This window comes from Engystomops pustulosus, unplaced genomic scaffold (assembly GCF_040894005.1).
Source record: "Engystomops pustulosus unplaced genomic scaffold, aEngPut4.maternal MAT_SCAFFOLD_163, whole genome shotgun sequence".
NCBI classification, from domain to species: domain Eukaryota; kingdom Metazoa; phylum Chordata; class Amphibia; order Anura; family Leptodactylidae; genus Engystomops; species Engystomops pustulosus.
The window spans coordinates 150,001-172,500 of record NW_027285043.1 but is presented as its reverse complement, the minus strand read 5'-3'; positions in this window follow the sequence as shown (position 1 = coordinate 172,500).

Below are 22,500 nucleotides of genomic sequence, written 5' to 3'. Positions count from 1 at the left end.
AGGGCAGGGGGGCAAGAAAGATGCTCTCGCGGTCCCTTCCAAGGACCCGAAAAAGCCTTTCCTTCCCCCCTCCCTCTCGCAGTCGCTGGCTTTCCCCACTCAGATCAGCCAAGAAGCGGCGCTCGACTCTCACCTCCATCAGCACCTCCGAAGCTCGGACAGCTCCTGTAGGCTGCGCATAGAAGGAAAGCATTGGACGCTCGACTTCAGCACCTCGACAGCGCCACCACCACCTCTCACCACTGTTAAGCGAGAGAGAGACGATAGGGAGCCGTCGCGACGTACCCATGCAGCGCCGCCCGCCAACGCACAGAGGAGCGGAGGGGATCGGGCGCCAGGTCCGGGGGAAGGCTGGGAGGGAAGCTACGGCGCTGCTACCCAGCTTTCAACCCTTCGGGACCGGTGCTCCGCTCCTATCGCTCCGGCGAACAGGGTCCGCTACGCTTTCAACACCAGCGCCCGGCAGAGGGCTTGGAGAAGGCTCGCGCGGATCCTCGGCTCGGATCGCCTGGCTTCGCGGGAGCGGCCTTCGGCTAGGGCCGACGACGGCCGGACCGAGCAGATTTGGACCGGGGTGCGGGGCGAGTACCTGCCTCTCTCACGAAGGGAGTGTCACCGGTAAGAAGCCTCTTCCCACGTCTGCTTGCCGACTTACGCTCGCCCCGACGAGAGGCCCAACCGAAAGAGTGGAAAGGGGCAGAGATTTCCAGGGTCGCCCCACCAGGGATGCAATACCCCAGTGCAGGCAGTCGGCCCTGCCCCGAACCTACTCGGTGGTTTGAAGGTTAACCTCTTGGGGAAAAGCAGCGATTCGCCTCGCGGTGCGTGCCTCCGCGGATCTAAACCCCCTCGATCGATGTGGGGCCAGAGGACCCCTTTTCCCCGTACGAAACTGTCAGCTCACCATGGGCTCGACGTCCGTGGGTCGGGGAGTTGAGCGCTTACGCGCGGCGGGACCTTATAACCTGCAGCGGCTGAGGAGCGAAGATTTCCAGGGTGGGCCCCCGGGGATGCCATACCCCGAGCAGCCTGTCGGCCCCGCTCCTAGCACGCTGGCAAGCAATGGAGTCTTCCCCGCGGCAGCCACCGCCTTCGCCCTAGCCTCGCCGTCAGTCGATGAAGAACGTCGTTCGCCCTCCTCTGCTCGGGATTTGGAAACGGCCTGGCCTTCGCCTACTCCGTCGGGCAACTGCCTTCCGCCAGCCCCTTCCCTCGAATCCCCTTCTTCCATTTTAGACCCGATCAGGGGATTGGTCAGCCCAGCCCTGGGGTAGGAAGAGGGGTTGGGGTCGGTTCGGCTTCGGGTGCCCCCGCTCGGCCAAAGGTTCCCCTCGCTTTGGAAGCACGCGAGGTCGCGGAGGGTGTCGGGGTTATTTTCGGCTCCCTGGCTTCGCGGGAGCGGCCTTCGGCTAGGGCCGACGCCGTCCGGCCCGCGCAGATTTGGACCGGGGTCCGGGGCGAGTACCTGCCTCTCTCACGAAGGGAGTGTCACCGGTAAGAAGCCTCTTCCCACGTCTGCTTGCCGACTTACGCTCGCCCCGACGAGAGGCCCAACCGAAAGAGTGGAAAGGGGCAGAGATTTCCAGGGTCGCCCCACCAGGGATGCAATACCCCAGTGCAGACTGTCGGCCCTGCCCCGAACCTACTCGGTGGTTTGAAGGTTAACCTCTTGGGGAAAAGCAGCGATTCGCCTCGCGGTGCGTGCCTCCGCGGATCTAAACCCCCCTCGATCGATGTGGGGCCAGAGGACCCCTTTTCCCCGTACGAAACGGCCGGCTCACCATGGGCTCGACATCCGTGGGTCGGAGAGTTGAGCGCTTACGCGCGGCGGGACCTTATAACCTGCAGCGGCTGAGGAGCGAAGATTTCCAGGGTGGGCCCCCGGGGATGCCATACCCCGAGCAGCCAGTCGGCCCCGCTCCTAGCGCGCTGACGAGCAATGGAGTCTTCCCCGCGGCAGCCACCGCCCTCGCCTCGCCGTCGGTCGATGAAGAGCCGAGTTCGCCCTCCTCTGCTCGGGACTCGGAAACGGCCTGGCCTTCGCCTACTCCGTCGGGCAACTGCCTTCCGCCAGCCCCTTCCCTCGAATCCCCTTCTTCCATTTTAGACCCGATCAGGGGATTGGTCAGCCCAGCCCTGGGGTAGGAAGAGGGGTTGGGGTCGGTTCGGCTTCCGGTGCCCCCGCTCGGCCAAAGGTCCCCTCGCTTTGGAAGCACGCGAGGGTGCCGGGGTTATTTTCGGCTTGACGCCTAAGTCCGGTCCCTGCCGGCTCCCGTCGAGGCCCGCGGTCAAAACCAGCTCCCCGGCTGTCGGAGCCGGAGCCCCGCAGCCCGAGCGGACGCACCGAGTCCCTCATGTAAGGGATAGCCGCCCCTACGGAACGGCCCGGACTGGGACCAGGCTCCCCCAGGCGCCGAAGGGGTGGGTCGGCCGTGTTGCCGAAGCTTAGCCGGCGCTGATGACCGCAGCCCCTAACGACGCCCACAGGCGGGGGAGCCAAGGAGAGCACTAGGAAGACGTGGCGGGGTCGGACGGCTCAATTTCCAGGGTGGGACCCCGGGGGTTCAGTACCCCGGGCATCCGGTCGGTTTCGCCGGCGAGACCCCAAGCCTTCCACGGCCCCCTTCGTGGGTGCAGGGATACCGAGCAGGGTGGCTTAGACGCCAATTCCCCAGAAGTTTTAGGGATAGGGTTTGTCCGGGCGCCATCCGCAGCGACAACCTCGCAAAAGAAGCTCTCTTCCACAAAGCACGGGCAACGTTCGGGTGCGAGTGTTGGTCTCCCATGGTCTACCGACTCCCCCGGGCGGCCCAAGCGTTACGCCCACGGCCGGGCCCTCGAGCAGGCGCACCCCTGGTGCCTCTCGTAAGGGAAGGCTACGGTCCTCAACCCCTCGTATGGCGGGGAGGGCGCATTTGAAACGCTAAAGGACGAGCCCTGTTCGGGACCTGGCGGGGATCCGCGGATTGGCGAGAGGGATGGGTCTGCCGTTGGTCAGAGGGGACGCACCCCTGGGACGCAGTTTGGCATTAGCGACCGATGGCCCATCTACGACCATGTACTCCGGGAGCGCCAAGGAGGACGCGGGTGGGCTTTGGGGGCAGACTCAATTTCCAGGGTCTGGGCGCCGGGGGTGCAATACCCTTAAGCGCTCATGTCGGTTTCGTCTGCCGCCCGCCTCTGGCCCGGCTCCTAGTGACGGGTGCTGTGAACGTGCGATCGTGCTTGCGGTTGAAGAGTTCGAAGGCTACCGCTGGGGATAACACGCCCGGGGAATTTAGAAAACCCCCCCCCTCCGCTACAATCTCTGCTTCTGCCGGACTCGGAGGGGAGCCGCCCCGGGGGCGACCGCTCCCTCTCCTCTTCCGCGGCGTGCCGCGCGCTTCGCCGTCAGCAGCGGAGCGAACCTTTTTCTCGGTCCGCAGCTCTTCAGGCGTAGGCGGGCAGCGCTAACAGGGTACACTGGGGACCACTCGACCGCTACCGCTCCTACGGCAGACGACCCTACCTACCGCGGAAGCGCCACGGTGGGTCTAAGCCTCGTCCCCGCGAGGAGCAAGCGGGAGCCGTCCCTTTTCGTGCTGCGGAAATAAACCGTGGACACAGAAGTGTCTGCGCTCTCCGACCGGGCGGGGGGCGATTGGACTTGCCCGAGGGACACTAGGCGAGGCGCTACCGCGGGGAGCCGGAGCTCCTCGCTGGACGCTGCCGCCGCCAACGCCGCCGCCCCCCACCCACGGTACGGTGGAGTACGCCCGTTCCATACGCTTCGTAGCAAACCTCAGCCGAAGCAGAGAGTCCTACCGCTTGTGGCAGGAGCGGGGCCGTGCGAGGACCACACTGGCACCGCGCTACACAACCTTAGGCAGAGGACGACAGCCGCTCACGGGGAGCGGGGGATTGATGCGCGACCAAGACTGAGGCTAAGGAACGCTTTACCATAAACCGGCCGGGGCCAATACCCCTGACCGAGCAAAGTGCCTTGCCCCGCCGGATCGCGCTGTGTCAGATCGATCAAAAGAGCGGAGAGCCGAGACTCTACCGCTGGGAGTTTGTGGAGAACGGCCTGGCTTACGTCCCGTCCTCCCGCCCTCGACCTCACATGGCTAGCCTCACCCGCCGGGAGCCACCCCATTGGGGACCGTAGGGCGGAGAAGGGGTCTCCGCGTCCGGAATTTTACTTGTGGAGAACGGCCTGGCTTACGTCCCGTCCTCCCGCCCTCGACCTCACATGGCTAGCCTCACCCGCCGGGAGCCACCCCATTGGGGACCGTAGGGCGGAGAAGGGGTCTCCGCGTCCGGAATTTTACTTGTGGAGAACGGCCTGGCTTACGTCCCGTCCTCCCGCCCTCGACCTCACATGGCTAGCCTCACCCGCCGGGAGCCACCCCATTGGGGACCGTAGGGCGGAGAAGGGGTCTCCGCGTCCGGAATTTTACTTGTGGAGAACGGCCTGGCTTACGTCCCGTCCTCCCGCCCTCGACCTCACATGGCTAGCCTCACCCGCCGGGCGCCACCCCATTGGGGACCGTAGGGCGGAGAAGGGGTCTCCGCGTCCGGAATTTCTTGTGGAGAACGGCCTGGCTTGCGTCCCGTCCTCCCATGGCTAGCCTCACCCGCCGGGCGCCACCCCATTGGGGACCGTAGGGCGGAGAAGGGGTCTCCGCGTCCGGAATTTCTTGTGGAGAACGGCCTGGCTTACGTCCCGTTCTCCCGCCCTCGACCTCACATGGCTAGCCTACCCCGCCGGGCGCCGCTCCATTGGGGATACGGTACAGCAAAGCGCGACGCCGCACGATGCCAACACTTTGTGCAAAAACCTGGCAGAGTCGACCAAAACCTCGCTTCTTTGACCGGTATTTTTGATGCTTTTCTCTGCCGCCGAAGGTGCACTGAGGGTCGGATCGCCCAAAATTTTTATGTTTTTGTCTGCGGTTCTTCCGAGAGGTGCCCGCCTGGCAGTTCTTTTTCAGCAGCCTTCGAAGGACATCCGGCGGGCAAGCCAGGGGTCGGCAGCCGCCGGCGGTGAGCCTTCCCCGGCAGGAGCAGGGCAGCTCGGACCGCAAAATTTTTTCGACTTTCGCCGAGGCCAAAAGCCCATGCACTTCGAAATCCTGCCCGCAGCGCCGTCTCCTGTCAGACTTCCCATGCCGCCTGCGGTGGTCCTCGCCCGGCAGAGAGAATCCGGAGTCGCCCTCTCACCGGTTCTTTTTCACCATTCCGGAGCTCTGAAATCTGCCGGACACCGAGTGGCCGAGGACGCTTCCAGGAGGGCGGCAGCGAGAGGCAGAGTGCCACCGGTCGGGTCCCCGGTTCTCCCACACTTTGAAATTTTTTCCCCGTTTGTTCTGGTGGGATGGAGAGAGAGCGTGGCTTATGCGCCCTCTGCCCCGCGGTACGCCCTTGGCTAGCCTTACGCCGGTGGTTCGCCAGGCCACCGGCACCTTGTACAGCGGGGTCGGCGTGGCTTATGCGCCCTCTCCCCCGCGGTCCGCCCTGGCTAGCCTTACGCCGGTGGTTCGCCAGGCCACCGGCACCTTGTATGGCGGGGACGGCGTGGCTTATGCGCCCGTCAACCCACCTGCTCGCCCCGGCTAGCCTTTTACCCGGAGGGCGCCACGCTCCGGGTACCAGTGAGCGGCACGAACCCAGTCATACCATGCCGCTCACCTCGCGCCCTCTCCGGCCTCCGCCGCGGAGACCTCCCGCTCTGTTCTGCGGAGAGCGATTACGGGCACAATCTACAAAGTCCCCGATGGTTAAGGACGTAGACTGTTGAGCGGGACCTACACACTCTTGTAGCCGAAGGGGCTCGCCATTTCCCGCAGAAAATGGATCACCTCCCGCAGAGGAACATGAAATGCCCCTTCCCGCGGGACCCGAAGGACCGCCCTGTCCGAGCAGGCCTCCAGGACCACGGCACGCAAAAGCGACTCAGTCCCGCTGGCATTACGGATCTGACTTAGTGCAAAAGCCTGGCAGAGTCGACCAAAACTCCCCTTCTCTGACCGGTATTTTTGCTGCTTCTCTCTGCCGCCGAAGGTGCACTGAAAGTCGGACCGGTCGGTTTTGGTCTGCGGTTCTTCCGAGAGGTGCCCGTCTCGGGGTTCTTTTTCAGCAGCCTTCGAAGGCGATCCGGCGGGCAAGCCAGGGGTTGGCAGCCGCCGGCGGTAAGCCTTCCCCGGCAGGAGCAGGGCAGCTCGGACCGCAAAATTTTTTCGACTTTCGCCGAGGACAAAAAGCCCAGCCACTTAGAAAGCCTGCCGCGGCGCCGTCTCCTGTCAGACGTCCCCGCCGCCTGCGGTGGTCCTCGCCCGGCAGAGAGAAGCCGGATTCGCCCTCTCTCCGGTTCTTTTTCACCATTCCGGAGCTCTGAAATCTGCCGTACTCCGAGTGACCGAGGACGCTTCCAGGAGGGCGGCAGCGAGAGGCAGAGTGCCACCGGTCGGGTCCCCGGTTCTCCCACACTTTGAAATTTTTTCCCCGTTTGTACTGGTGGGATGGAGAGAGAGCGTGGCTTAAGCGCCCTCTGCCCCGCGGTCCGCCCTGGCTAGCCTTACGCCGGTGGTTCGCCAGGCCACCGGCACCTTGTATGGCGGGGACGGCGTGGCTTATGCGCCCGTCAACCCACCTGCTCGCCCCGGCTAGCCTTTTACCCGGAGGGCGCCACGCTCCGGGTACCAGTGAGCGGCACGAACCCAGTCATACCATGCCGCTCACCTCGCGCCCTCTCCGGCCTCCGCCGCGGAGACCTCCCGCTCTGTTCTGCGGAGAGCGATGACGGGCACAATCTACAAAGTCCCCGATGGTTAAGGACGTAGACTGTTGAGCGGGACCTACACACTCTTGTAGCCGAAGGGGCTCGCCATTTCCCGCAGAAAATGGATCACCTCCCGCAGAGGAACATGAAATGCCCCTTCCCGCGGGACCCGAAGGACCGCCCTGTCCGAGCAGGCCTCCAGGACCACGGCACGCAAAAGCGACTCAGTCCCGCTGGCATTACGGATCTGACTTAGTGCAAAAGCCTGGCAGAGTCGACCAAAACTCCCCTTCTCTGACCGGTATTTTTGCTGCTTCTCTCTGCCGCCGAAGGTGCACTGAAAGTCGGACCGGTCGGTTTTGGTCTGCGGTTCTTCCGAGAGGTGCCCGTCTCGGGGTTCTTTTTCAGCAGCCTTCGAAGGCGATCCGGCGGGCAAGCCAGGGGTTGGCAGCCGCCGGCGGTAAGCCTTCCCCGGCAGGAGCAGGGCAGCTCGGACCGCAAAATTTTTTCGACTTTCGCCGAGGACAAAAAGCCCAGCCACTTAGAAAGCCTGCCGCGGCGCCGTCTCCTGTCAGACGTCCCCGCCGCCTGCGGTGGTCCTCGCCCGGCAGTGAGAAACCAGAGTCGCCCTCTCTCCGGTTCTTTTTCACCATTCCGGAGCTCTGGAATCTGCCGTACTCCGAGTGACCGAGGACGCTTCCAGGAGGGCGGCAGCGAGAGGCAGAGTGCCACCGGTCGGGTCCCCGGTTCTCCCACACTTTGAAATTTTTTCCCCGTTTGTACTGGTGGGATGGAGAGAGAGCGTGGCTTAAGCGCCCTCTGCCCCGCGGTCCGCCCTGGCTAGCCTTACGCCGGTGGTTCGCCAGGCCACCGGCACCTTGTATGGCGGGGACGGCGTGGCTTATGCGCCCGTCAACCCACCTGCTCGCCCCGGCTAGCCTTTTACCCGGAGGGCGCCACGCTCCGGGTACCAGTGAGCGGCACGAACCCAGTCATACCATGCCGCTCACCTCGCGCCCTCTCCGGCCTCCGCCGCGGAGACCTCCCGCTCTGTTCTGCGGAGAGCGATGACGGGCACAATCTACAAAGTCCCCGATGGTTAAGGACGTAGACTGTTGAGCGGGACCTACACACTCTTGTAGCCGAAGGGGCTCGCCATTTCCCGCAGAAAATGGATCACCTCCCGCAGAGGAACATGAAATGCCCCTTCCCGCGGGACCCGAAGGACCGCCCTGTCCGAGCAGGCCTCCAGGACCACGGCACGCAAAAGCGACTCAGTCCCGCTGGCATTACGGATCTGACTTAGTGCAAAAGCCTGGCAGAGTCGACCAAAACTCCCCTTCTCTGACCGGTATTTTTGCTGCTTCTCTCTGCCGCCGAAGGTGCACTGAAAGTCGGACCGGTCGGTTTTGGTCTGCGGTTCTTCCGAGAGGTGCCCGTCTCGGGGTTCTTTTTCAGCAGCCTTCGAAGGCGATCCGGCGGGCAAGCCAGGGGTTGGCAGCCGCCGGCGGTAAGCCTTCCCCGGCAGGAGCAGGGCAGCTCGGACCGCAAAATTTTTTCGACTTTCGCCGAGGACAAAAAGCCCAGCCACTTAGAAAGCCTGCCGCGGCGCCGTCTCCTGTCAGACGTCCCCGCCGCCTGCGGTGGTCCTCGCCCGGCAGAGAGAAGCCGGATTCGCCCTCTCTCCGGTTCTTTTTCACCATTCCGGAGCTCTGAAATCTGCCGTACTCCGAGTGACCGAGGACGCTTCCAGGAGGGCGGCAGCGAGAGGCAGAGTGCCACCGGTCGGGTCCCCGGTTCTCCCACACTTAGAGAATTTTTCGCTTGGTGCTGCTGCGAGGACGTAGGTCTTTCGACCGGGGCAAGCCTGGAGGGCGGTAGCCGGGTTTGGCGCCCTATTCCCGGCTAGCTCTCGGCGGCTTCACCCGGTTGGAGCTCCGACTTCCATGGGCATGTTCCTCACCGGGACCTACGACAAAGTGTGGCCGAGGGACAGTGACACATTCCCGGGTAGCCTGAGTGGCTGCTCCCGCTGAGCCACTTCCATGGGCATTATTCCTCCCCGGGACTTGCCGCCAAGTCTTGGCCGGGGGACAGTGACACATTCCCGGCTAGCCTGAGTGGCTGCTCCCGCTGAGCCACTTCCATGGGCATTATTCCTCCCCGGGACTTGCCGCCAAGTCTTGGCCGGGGGACAGTGACACATTCCCGGGTAGCCTGAGTGGCTGCTCCCGCTGAGCCACTTCCATGGGCATTATTCCTCCCCGGGACTTGCCGCCAAGTCTTGGCCGGGGGACAGTGACACATTGCCGGGTAGCCTGAGTGGCTGCTCCCGCTGAGCTCTTACTTCCATGGGCATGTTCCTGACCGGGACCAACTACCAAGTGTGGCCGGGTTTCGAGCTCCAAACTCGGCTTGCACTTGGTGGCCAAGGGGGTCCCCTCCGCTCCAGGAAGGGCGCCCTCCAGCGGGCAGACGAGGGTACTTCTAGTCTGCCCGAGCTCCATGGGGCCCCTCTCGCCCCTAGGCTCCCCGCCCAGGGTTCCAGGGTCCCGGCTACAGCCACCCAGCCGAGTCCCATATAGGGTACCGGGCCTGGCAGGAATCATGCCGGAATTAGTGAGACCTCCTCGGCCGCGGCTCAGCCGCAAAACTCCCTTTCGCGGTTCTCTTCCCACCAACTTCCATGGGCATGTTCCTCACCGGGACCTCCGACCAAGTGTGGCCGGGGAACAGTCACCCATGCCCGGGCAGCCTCAGCGAGTGCTCCCGCTGAGGTCAACTTGGAGGTTGGAGCTCCGACTTCCATGGGCACTATTCCTCCCCGGGACCTGCCGCCAAGTCTGGCCGGGGGACAGTGACACATTCCCGGGTAGCCTGAGCGGATGCTCCCGCTGAACTCTTTAGTTCCATGGGCATGTTCCTCATCAGGAACCCAACGACCAAGGGTGGCCGAGGGACAGTGACACATTCTCGGGTAGCCTGAGTGGCTGCTCCCGCTGAGCTACTTCCATGAGCACTATTCCTCCCCGGGACCTGCCGCCAAGTCTGGCCGGGGGACAGTGACACATTCCCGGGTAGCCTGAGTGGCTGCTCCCGCTGAGCTACTTCCATGGGCACTATTCCTCCCCGGGACTTGCCGCCAAGTCTTGGCCGGGGGACAGTGACACATTCCCGGGTAGCCTGAGTGGCTGCTCCCGCTGAGGTACTTCCATGAGCACTATTCCTCCCCGGGACTTGCCGCCAAGTCTTGGCCGGGGGACAGTGACACATTCCCGGGTAGCCTGAGTGGCTGCTCCCGCTGAGCTCCGACTTCCATGGCCATGTTCCTCACCGGGACCTCCGACCAAGCCTGGCCGGGTTTCGAGCTCCAAACTCGGCTTGCACTTGGTGGCCAAGGGGGTCCCCTCCGCTCCGGAAAGGGCGCCCTCCAGCGGGCAGACGAGGGTACTTCTAGTCTGCCCGAGCTCCATGGGGCCCCTCTCGCCCCTAGGCTCCCCGCCCAGGGTTCCAGGGTCCCGGCTACAGCCACCCAGCCGAGTCCCATATAGGGTACCGGGCCTGGCAGGAATCATGCCGGAATTAGTGAGACCTCCTCGGCCGCGGCTCAGCCGCAAAACTCCCTTTCGCGGTTCTCTTCCCACCAACTTCCATGGGCATGTTCCTCACCGGGACCTCCGACCAAGTGTGGCCGGGGAACAGTCACCCATGCCCGGGCAGCCTCAGCGAGTGCTCCCGCTGAGGTCAACTTGGAGGTTGGAGCTCCGACTTCCATGGGCACTATTCCTCCCCGGGACCTGCCGCCAAGTCTGGCCGGGGGACAGTGACACATTCCCGGGTAGCCTGAGCGGATGCTCCCGCTGAACTCTTTAGTTCCATGGGCATGTTCCTCATCAGGAACCCAACGACCAAGGGTGGCCGAGGGACAGTGACACATTCTCGGGTAGCCTGAGTGGCTGCTCCCGCTGAGCTACTTCCATGAGCACTATTCCTCCCCGGGACCTGCCGCCAAGTCTGGCCGGGGGACAGTGACACATTCCCGTGTAGCCTGAGTGGCTGCTCCCGCTGAGCTACTTCCATGGGCACTATTCCTCCCCGGGACTTGCCGCCAAGTCTTGGCCGGGGGACAGTGACACATTCCCGGGTAGCCTGAGTGGCTGCTCCCGCTGAGCCACTTCCATGGGCACTATTCCTCCCCGGGACTTGCCGCCAAGTCTTGGCCGGGGGACAGTGACACATTCCCGGGTAGCCTGAGTGGCTGCTCCCGCTGAGCCACTTCCATGGGCACTATTCCTCCCCGGGACTTGCCGCCAAGTCTTGGCCGGGGGACAGTGACACATTGCCGGGTAGCCTGAGTGGCTGCTCCCGCTGAGCTCTTACTTCCATGGGCATGTTCCTGACCGGGACCAACTACCAAGTGTGGCCGGGTTTCGAGCTCCAAACTCGGCTTGCACTTGGTGGCCAAGGGGGTCCCCTCCGCTCCAGGAAGGGCGCCCTCCAGCGGGCAGACGAGGGTACTTCTAGTCTGCCCGAGCTCCATGGGGCCCCTCTCGCCCCTAGGCTCCCCGCCCAGGGTTCCAGGGTCCCGGCTACAGCCACCCAGCCGAGTCCCATATAGGGTACCGGGCCTGGCAGGAATCATGCCGGAATTAGTGAGACCTCCTCGGCCGCGGCTCAGCCGCAAAACTCCCTTTCGCGGTTCTCTTCCCACCAACTTCCATGGGCATGTTCCTCACCGGGACCTCCGACCAAGTGTGGCCGGGGAACAGTCACCCATGCCCGGGCAGCCTCAGCGAGTGCTCCCGCTGAGGTCAACTTGGAGGTTGGAGCTCCGACTTCCATGGGCACTATTCCTCCCCGGGACCTGCCGCCAAGTCTGGCCGGGGGACAGTGACACATTCCCGGGTAGCCTGAGCGGATGCTCCCGCTGAACTCTTTAGTTCCATGGGCATGTTCCTCATCAGGAACCCAACGACCAAGGGTGGCCGAGGGACAGTGACACATTCTCGGGTAGCCTGAGTGGCTGCTCCCGCTGAGCTACTTCCATGAGCACTATTCCTCCCCGGGACCTGCCGCCAAGTCAGGCCGGGGGACAGTGACACATTCCCGGGTAGCCTGAGTGGCTGCTCCCGCTGAGCTACTTCCATGGGCACTATTCCTCCCCGGGACTTGCCGCCAAGTCTTGGCCGGGGGACAGTGACACATTCCCGGGTAGCCTGAGTGGCTGCTCCCGCTGAGCTCTTACTTCCATGGGCATGTTCCTCACCGGGACCAACTACCAAGTGTGGCCGGGTTTCGAGCTCCAAACTCGGCTTGCACTTGGTGGCCAAGGGGGTCCCCTCCGCTCCGGGAAGGGCGCCCTCCAGCGGGCAGACGAGGGTACTTCTAGTCTGCCCGAGCTCCATGGGGCCCCTCTCGCCCCTAGGCTCCCCGCCCAGGGTTCCAGGGTCCCGGCTACAGCCACCCAGCCGAGTCCCATATAGGGTACCGGGCCTGGCAGGAATCATGCCGGAATTAGTGAGACCTCCTCGGCCGCGGCTCAGCCGCAAAACTCCCTTTCGCGGTTCTCTTCCCACCAACTTCCATGGGCATGTTCCTCACCGGGACCTCCGACCAAGTGTGGCCGGGGAACAGTCACCCATGCCCGGGCAGCCTCAGCGAGTGCTCCCGCTGAGGTCAACTTGGAGGTTGGAGCTCCGACTTCCATGGGCACTATTCCTCCCCGGGACCTGCCGCCAAGTCTGGCCGGGGGACAGTGACACATTCCCGGGTAGCCTGAGCGGATGCTCCCGCTGAACTCTTTAGTTCCATGGGCATGTTCCTCATCAGGAACCCAACGACCAAGGGTGGCCGAGGGACAGTGACACATTCTCGGGTAGCCTGAGTGGCTGCTCCCGCTGAGCTACTTCCATGAGCACTATTCCTCCCCGGGACCTGCCGCCAAGTCTGGCCGGGGGACAGTGACACATTCTCGGGTAGCCTGAGTGGCTGCTCCCGCTGAGCTACTTCCATGAGCACTATTCCTCCCCGGGACCTGCCGCCAAGTCTGGCCGGGGGACAGTGACACATTCCCGGGTAGCCTGAGTGGCTGCTCCCGCTGAGCTACTTCCATGGGCACTCTTCCTCCCCGGGACTTGCCGCCAAGTCTTGGCCGGGGGACAGTGACACATTCCCGGGTAAGCCTGAGCGGCTGCTCCCGCTGAACTCTTACTTCCATGGGCACTATTCCTCCCCGGGACTTGCCGCCAAGTCTTGGCCGGGGGACAGTGACACATTCCCGGGTAGCCTGAGTGGCTGCTCCCGCTGAGCTCCGACTTCCATGGCCATGTTCCTCACCGGGACCTCCGACCAAGCCTGGCCGGGTTTCGAGCTCCAAACTCGGCTTGCACTTGGTGGCCAAGGGGGTCCCCTCCGCTCCGGGAAGGGCGCCCTCCAGCGGGCAGACGAGGGTACTTCTAGTCTGCCCGAGCTCCATGGGGCCCCTCTCGCCCCTAGGCTCCCCGCCCAGGGTTCCAGGGTCACGGATCCAACCACCATGCCGAGTCCGGTTTGGGGACCGGGAATGGCAGGAATCAAGCCGGGATCGGTGCGCCCTCCTCGGCCGCGGCTTAGCGCAAAAACTCCCTTTCGCGGTTCTCTTCCCTTCAACTTCCATGGGCACGTTCCACACCGGGACCTACGACCAAGTGAGCCCGGGGAACAGTCACCCATGCCCGGGCAGCCTCAGCAAGTGCTCCAGCTGAGGTCAATTTGGAGTTTGGAGCTCCGACTTCCATGGGCATGTTCCTCACCGGGACCTACGACCAAGCGTGGCCGAGAACAGTGACACATTCCCGGGTAAGCCTTAGCGGCTTCTCCCGCTGAGCTCCTACTTCCATGAGCACTATTCCTCCCCGGGACTTGCCGCCAAGTCTGGCCTGGGGGGACAGTGACACATTCCCGGGAAGCCTGTGCGGCTGCTCCCGCTAGGCTCTTACTTCCATGGGCATTATTCCTCCCCGGGACTTGCCGCCAAGTCTGGCCGGGGGACAGTGACTCTTGGCCGGATAGGCCAAGTGGCTTCTCCCGCTGACTTGCCCCTTTGGAAGTAGTAGCTCCTACTTCCATGGGCATTATTCCTCTCCGGGACCTACTGCCAAGTGTGGCCGGGGAACAGTGACTCTTGGCCGGATAGGCCAAGTGGCTTCTCCCGCTGACTTGCCCCTTTGGAAGTAGGAGCTACGACTTCCATGGGCATTATTCCTCCCCGGGACCTACTGCCAAGTGTGGCCGGGGAACAGTGACTCTTGGCCGGATAGGCCAACTGGCTGCTCCCGCTTAAGTGCCCCTTTGGAAGTAGTAGCTCTCACTTCCATGGGCATTATTCCTCTCGCTGACCTACAGCCAGGTGTCTTCACCCTTTGGAAGTAGTAGCTCCTACTTCCGTGGGCATCATTCCTCCCCGGGACTTGCCGCCAAGTCAGGCCGGGGGACAGTGACATGTGGCCGGATAGGCCAAGTGGCTTCTCCCGCTGACTTGCCCCTTTGGAAGTAGTAGCTCCTACTTCCATGGGCATTATTCCTCCCCGGGACTTGCAGCCAAGTCTGGCCGGGGGACAGTGACTCTTGGCCGGATAGGCCAAGTGGCTTCTCCCGCTGACCTCACCCTTTGGAAGTAGTAGCTCCTACTTCCATGGGCATTATTCCTCCCCGGGACTTGCAGCCAAGTCTGGCCGGGGGACAGTGACTCTTGGCCGGATAGGCCAAGTGGCTTCTCCCGCTGACCTCACCCTTTGGAAGTAGGAGCTCCTACTTCCATGGGCATTATTCCTCCCCGGGACTTGCCGCCAAGTCTGGCCGGGGGACAGTGACATGTGGCCGGTCAGGCCAAGTGGCTTCTCCCGCTGACTTGCCCCTTTGGAAGTAGTAGCTCCTACTTCCATGGGCATTATTCCTCCCCGGGACCTACTGCCAAGTGTGGCCGGGGAACAGTGACCCTTGGCCGGATAGGCCAAGTGGCTTCTCCCGCTGACTTGCCCCTTTGGAAGTAGTACCTCCTACTTCCATGGGCATTATTCCTCCCCGGGACCTACTGCCAAGTGTGGCCGGGGAACAGTGACCCTTGGCCGGATAGGCCAAGTGGCTTCTCCCGCTGACTTGCCCCTTTGGAAGTAGTAGCTCCTACTTCCATGGGCATTATTCCTCCCCGGGACCTACTGCCAAGTGTGGCCGGGGAACAGTGACCCTTGGCCGGATAGGCCAAGTGGCTTCTCCCGCTGACTTGCCCCTTTGGAAGTAGTAGCTCCTACTTCCATGGGCATTATTCCTCCCCGGGACCTACTGCCAAGTGTGGCCGGGGAACAGTGACCCTTGGCCGGATAGGCCAAGTGGCTTCTCCCGCTGACTTGCCCCTTTGGAAGTAGTAGCTCCTACTTCCATGGGCATTATTCCTCCCCGGGACCTACTGCCAAGTGTGGCCGGGGAACAGTGACCCTTGGCCGGATAGGCCAAGTGGCTTCTCCCGCTGACTTGCCCCTTTGGAAGTAGTACCTCCTACTTCCATGGGCATTATTCCTCCCCGGGACCTACTGCCAAGTGTGGCCGGGGAACAGTGACCCTTGGCCGGATAGGCCAAGTGGCTTCTCCCGCTGACTTGCCCCTTTGGAAGTAGTAGCTCTTACTTCCATGGGCATTATACCTCTCGGGGACTTAGAGCCAAGTGTCTTCACCCTTTGAAGGTAGTAGCTCCTACTTCCATGGGCATTATTCCTCCCCGGGACCTACTGCCAAGTGTGGCCGGGGAACAGTGACCCTTGGCCGGGTAGGCCAAGTGGCTTCTCCCGCTGACTTGCCCCTTTGGAAGTAGTAGCTCCTACTTCCATGGGCATTATTCCTCCCCGGGACCTACTGCCAAGTGTGGCCGGGGAACAGTGACCCTTGGCCGGATAGGCCAAGTGGCTTCTCCCGCTGACTTGCCCCTTTGGAAGTAGTAGCTCCTACTTCCATGGGCATTATTCCTCCCCGGGACCTACTGCCAAGTCTGGCCGGGGAACAGTGACCCTTGGCCGGATAGGCCAAGTGGCTTCTCCCGCTGACTTGCCCCTTTGGAAGTAGTACCTCCTACTTCCATGGGCATTATTCCTCCCCGGGACCTACTGCCAAGTGTGGCCGGGGAACAGTGACCCTTGGCCGGATAGGCCAAGTGGCTTCTCCCGCTGACTTGCCCCTTTGGAAGTAGTAGCTCTTACTTCCATGGGCATTATACCTCTCGGGGACTTAGAGCCAAGTGTCTTCACCCTTTGAAGGTAGTAGCTCCTACTTCCATGGGCATTATTCCTCCCCGGGACCTACTGCCAAGTGTGGCCGGGGAACAGTGACCCTTGGCCGGGTAGGCCAAGTGGCTTCTCCCGCTGACTTGCCCCTTTGGAAGTAGTAGCTCCTACTTCCATGGGCATTATTCCTCCCCGGGACCTACTGCCAAGTGTGGCCGGGGAACAGTGACCCTTGGCCGGATAGGCCAAGTGGCTTCTCCCGCTGACTTGCCCCTTTGGAAGTAGGAGCTACGACTTCCATGGGCATTATTCCTCCCCGGGACCTACTGCCAAGTGTGGCCGGGGAACAGTGACCCTTGGCCGGATAGGCCAAGTGGCTTCTCCCGCTGACTTGCCCCTTTGGAAGTAGTAGCTCCTACTTCCATGGGCATTATTCCTCCCCGGGACCTACTGCCAAGTGTGGCCGGGGAACAGTGACCCTTGGCCGGATAGGCCAAGTGGCTTCTCCCGCTGACTTGCCCCTTTGGAAGTAGTACCTCCTACTTCCATGGGCATTATTCCTCCCCGGGACCTACTGCCAAGTGTGGCCGGGGAACAGTGACCCTTGGCCGGATAGGCCAAGTGGCTTCTCCCGCTGACTTGCCCCTTTGGAAGTAGTAGCTCTTACTTCCATGGGCATTATACCTCTCGGGGACTTAGAGCCAAGTGTCTTCACCCTTTGAAGGTAGTAGCTCCTACTTCCATGGGCATTATTCCTCCCCGGGACCTACTGCCAAGTGTGGCCGGGGAACAGTGACCCTTGGCCGGGTAGGCCAAGTGGCTTCTCCCGCTGACTTGCCCCTTTGGAAGTAGTAGCTCCTACTTCCATGGGCATTATTCCTCCCCGGGACCTACTGCCAAGTGTGGCCGGGGAACAGTGACCCTTGGCCGGATAGGCCAAGTGGCTTCTCCCGCTGACTTGCCCCTTTGGAAGTAGGAGCTACGACTTCCATGGGCATTATTCCTCCCCGGGACCTACTGCCAAGTGTGGCCGGGGAACAGTGACCCTTGGCCGGATAGGCCAAGTGGCTTCTCCCGCTGACTTGCCCCTTTGGAAGTAGTAGCTCCTACTTCCATGGGCATTATTCCTCCCCGGGACCTACTGCCAAGTGTGGCCGGGGAACAGTGACCCTTGGCCGGATAGGCCAAGTGGCTTCTCCCGCTGACTTGCCCCTTTGGAAGTAGTACCTCCTACTTCCATGGGCATTATTCCTCCCCGGGACCTACTGCCAAGTGTGGCCGGGGAACAGTGACCCTTGGCCGGATAGGCCAAGTGGCTTCTCCCGCTGACTTGCCCCTTTGGAAGTAGTAGCTCTTACTTCCATGGGCATTATACCTCTCGGGGACTTAGAGCCAAGTGTCTTCACCCTTTGAAGGTAGTAGCTCCTACTTCCATGGGCATTATTCCTCCCCGGGACCTACTGCCAAGTGTGGCCGGGGAACAGTGACCCTTGGCCGGGTAGGCCAAGTGGCTTCTCCCGCTGACTTGCCCCTTTGGAAGTAGTAGCTCCTACTTCCATGGGCATTATTCCTCCCCGGGACCTACTGCCAAGTGTGGCCGGGGAACAGTGACCCTTGGCCGGATAGGCCAAGTGGCTTCTCCCGCTGACTTGCCCCTTTGGAAGTAGTAGCTCCTACTTCCATGGGCATTATTCCTCCCCGGGACCTACTGCCAAGTGTGGCCGGGGAACAGTGACCCTTGGCCGGATAGGCCAAGTGGCTTCTCCCGCTGACTTGCCCCTTTGGAAGTAGTAGCTCCTACTTCCATGGGCATTATTCCTCCCCGGGACCTACTGCCAAGTGTGGCCGGGGAACAGTGACCCTTGGCCGGGTAGGCCAAGTGGCTTCTCCCGCTGACTTGCCCCTTTGGAAGTAGTAGCTCCTACTTCCATGGGCATTATTCCTCCCCGGGACCTACTGCCAAGTGTGGCCGGGGAACAGTGACCCTAAACCGGGTAGGCCAAGTGGCTTCTCCCGCTGACTTGCCCCTTTGGAAGTAGTAGCTCCTACTTCCATGGGCATTATTCCTCCCCGGGACCTACTGCCAAGTGTGGCCGGGGAACAGGGACCCTTGGCCGGGTAGACCAAGTGGCTTCTCCCGCTGACTTGCCCCTTTGGAAGTAGAGGCTCCTACTTCCATGGGCATTATTCCTCCCCGGGACCTACTGCCAAGTGTGGCCGGGGAACAGTGACCCTTGGCCGGGTAGGCCAAGTGGCTTCTCCCGCTGACTTTCCCCTTTGGAAGTAGAGGCTCCTACTTCCATGGGCATTATTCCTCCCCGGGACCTACTGCCAAGTGTGGCCGGGGAACAGTGACCCTTGGCCGGATAGGCCAACTGGCTGCTCCCGCTGACTTGCCCCTTTGGAAGTAGAGGCTCCTACTTCCATGGGCATTATTCCTCCCCGGGACCTACTGCCAAGTGTGGCCGGGGAACAGTGACCCTTGGCCGGATAGGCCAACTGGCTGCTCCCGCTGACTTGCCCCTTTGGAAGTTGGAGCTCTTACTTCCATGGGCATTATACCTCTCGGGCACTTAGAGCCAAGTGTCTTCACCCTTTGGAGGTAGTAGCTCCTACTTCCATGGGCATTATTCCTCCCCGGGACCTACTGCCAAGTGTGGCCGGGGAACAGTGACTCTTGGCCGGATAGGCCAACTGGCTTCTCCCGCTGACTTGCCCCTTTGGAAGTAGGAGCTCTTACTTCCATGGGCATTATTCCTCCTCGGGACCTACTGCCAAGTGTGGCCGGGGAACAGTGACTCTTGGCCGGATAGGCCAACTGGCTTCTCCCGCTGACTTGCCCCTTTGGAAGTAGGAGCTCTTACTTCCATGGGCATTATTCCTCCCCGGGACCTACTGCCAAGTGTGGCCGGGGAACAGTGACCCTTGGCCGGATAGGCCAACTGGCTGCTCCCGCTGACTTGCCCCTTTGGAAGTAGAGGCTCCTACTTCCATGGGCATTATTCCTCCCCGGGACCTACTGCCAAGTGTGGCCGGGGAACAGTGACCCTTGGCCGGATAGGCCAACTGGCTGCTCCCGCTGACTTGCCCCTTTGGAAGTAGGAGCTCTTACTTCCATGGGCATTATACCTCTCGGGGTCTTAGAGCCAAGTGTCTTCACCCTTTGAAGGTAGTAGCTCCTACTTCCATGGGCATTATTCCTCCCCGGGACCTACTGCCAAATGTGGCCGGGGAACAGTGACTCTAGGCCGGATAGGCCAACTGGCTTCTCCCGCTGACTTGCCCCTTTGGAAGTAGTAGCTCCTACTTCCATGGGCATTATTCCTCCCCGGGACCTACTGCCAAGTGTGGCCGGGGAACAGTGACTCTTGGCCGGATAGGCCAACTGGCTTCTCCCGCTGACTTGCCCCTTTGGAAGTAGTAGCTCCTACTTCCATGGGCATTATTCCTCCCCGGGACCTACTGCCTAGTGTAGCCGGGGAACAGTGACTCTTGGCCGGATAGGCCAACTGGCTTCTCCCGCTGACTTGCCCCTTTGGAAGTAGGAGCTCTTACTTCCAAGGGCATTACACCTCTCGGGCACTTAGAGCCAAGTGTCTTCACCCTTTGGAGGTAGTAGCTCCTACTTCCATGGGCATTATTCCTCCCAGGGACCTACTGCCAAATGTGGCCGGGGAACAGTGACTCTAGGCCGGATAGGCCAACTGGCTTCTCCCGCTGACTTGCCCCTTTGGAAGTAGTAGCTCCTACTTCCAAGGGCATTATTCCTCCCCGGGACCTACTGCCTAGTGTGGCCGGGGAACAGTGACTCTTGGCCGGATAGGCCAACTGGCTTCTCCCGCTGACTTGCCCCTTTGGAAGTAGTAGCTCCTACTTCCATGGGCATTATTCCTCCCCGGGACCTACTGCCTAGTGTAGCCGGGGAACAGTGACTCTTGGCCGGATAGGCCAACTGGCTTCTCCCGCTGACTTGCCCCTTTGGAAGTAGGAGCTCTTACTTCCAAGGGCATTACACCTCTCGGGCACTTAGAGCCAAGTGTCTTCACCCTTTGGAGGTAGTAGCTCCTACTTCCATGGGCATTATTCCTCCCAGGGACCTACTGCCAAATGTGGCCGGGGAACAGTGACTCTAGGCCGGATAGGCCAACTGGCTTCTCCCGCTGACTTGCCCCTTTGGAAGTAGTAGCTCCTACTTCCATGGGCATTATTCCTCCCCGGGACCTACTGCCTAGTGTGGCCGGGGAACAGTGACTCTTGGCCGGATAGGCGAAGTGGCTTCTCCCGCTGACTTGCCCCTTTGGAAGTAGGAGCTCCTACTTCCATGGGCATTATTCCTCCCCGGGACTTGCCGCCAAGTCTGGCCGGGGGACAGTGACACTTGGCCGGGTAGGCGAAGTGGCTTCTCCCGCTGACTTGCCCCTTTGGAAGTAGGAGCTCCTACTTCCATGGGCATTATTCCTCCCCGGGACTTGCCGCCAAGTCTGGCCGGGGGACAGTGACACTTGGCCGGGTAGGCGAAGTGGCTTCTCCCGCTGACTTGCCCCTTTGGAAGTAGGAGCTCCTACTTCCATGGGCATTATTCCTCCCCGGGACTTGCCGCCAAGTCTGGCCGGGGGACAGTGACACTTGGCCGGGTAGGCGAAGTGGCTTCTCCCGCTGACTTGCCCCTTTGGAAGTAGGAGCTCCTACTTCCATGGGCATTATTCCTCCCCGGGACTTGCCGCCAAGTCTGGCCGGGGGACAGTGACACTTGGCCGGGTAGGCGAAGTGGCTTCTCCCGCTGACTTGCCCCTTTGGAAGTAGGAGCTCCTACTTCCATGGGCATTATTCCTCCCCGGGACTTGCCGCCAAGTCTGGCCGGGGGACAGTGACACTTGGCCGGGTAGGCGAAGTGGCTTCTCCCGCTGACTTGCCCCTTTGGAAGTAGGAGCTCCTACTTCCATGGGCATTATTCCTCCCCGGGACTTGCCGCCAAGTCTGGCCGGGGAACAGTGACATGCGGCCGGATACGGCCGAGCGGCTGCTCCCGCTGACGTCATCACTTTGGAAGTAGGAGCTCCTACTTCCATGGGCTTGTTCCTCCCCGGGACTTGCCGCCAAGTCTGGCCGGGGGACAGTGACATGTGGCCGGATAGGCCAACTGGCTGCTCCCGCTGAGCTCCTACTTCCATGGGCTTGCCCCTCCCCGGGACTTGCCGCCAAGTCTGGCCGGGGAACAGTGACATGCGGCCGGATACGGCCGAGCGGCTGCTCCCGCTGACGTCATCACTTTGGAAGTAGGAGCTCCTACTTCCATGGGCTTGTTCCTCCCCGGGACTTGCCGCCAAGTCTGGCCGGGGGACAGTGACATGTGGCCGCATAGGCCAACTGGCTGCTCCCGCTGAGCTCCTACTTCCATGGGCTTGTTCCTCCCCGGGACTTGCCGCCAAGTCTGGCCGGGGGACAGTGACATGCCGCCGGATACGGCCGAGCGGCTGCTCCCGCTGACGTCATCACTTTGGAAGTAGGAGCTCCTACTTCCATGGGCTTGTTCCTCCCCGGGACTTGCCGCCAAGTCTGGCCGGGGGACAGTGACATGTGGCCGGATAGGCCAACTGGATGCTCCCGCTGAGCTCCTACTTCCATGGGCTTGCCCCTCCCCGGGACTTGCCGCCAAGTCTGGCCGGGGAACAGTGACATGCGGCCGGATACGGCCGAGCGGCTGCTCCCGCTGACGTCATCACTTTGGAAGTAGGAGCTCCTACTTCCATGGGCTTGTTCCTCCCCGGGACTTGCCGCCAAGTCTGGCCGGGGGACAGTGACATGTGGCCGGATAGGCCAACTGGCTGCTCCCGCTGAGCTCCTACTTCCATGGGCTTGCCCCTCCCCGGGACTTGCCGCCAAGTCTGGCCGGGGAACAGTGACATGCGGCCGGATACGGCCGAGCGGCTGCTCCCGCTGACGTCATCACTTTGGAAGTAGGAGCTCCTACTTCCATGGGCTTGTTCCTCCCCGGGACTTGCCGCCAAGTCTGGCCGGGGGACAGTGACATGTGGCCGCATAGGCCAACTGGCTGCTCCCGCTGAGCTCCTACTTCCATGGGCTTGTTCCTCCCCGGGACTTGCCGCCAAGTCTGGCCGGGGGACAGTGACATGCCGCCGGATACGGCCGAGCGGCTGCTCCCGCTGACGTCATCACTTTGGAAGTAGGAGCTCCTACTTCCATGGGCTTGTTCCTCCCCGGGACTTGCCGCCAAGTCTGGCCGGGGGACAGTGACATGTGGCCGGATAGGCCAACTGGCTGCTCCCGCTGAGCTCCTACTTCCATGGGCTTGCCCCTCCCCGGGACTTGCCGCCAAGTCTGGCCGGGGGACAGTGACATGCGGCCGGATACGGCCGAGCGGCTGCTCCCGCTGACGTCATCACTTCGGAAGTCCATGCTCGGGGCAAGGCTCGCACTCCAGGCGAGAACCAGCTCTGCGGGGCCGGCGGCGCGTGCTTGGCCGAGCCC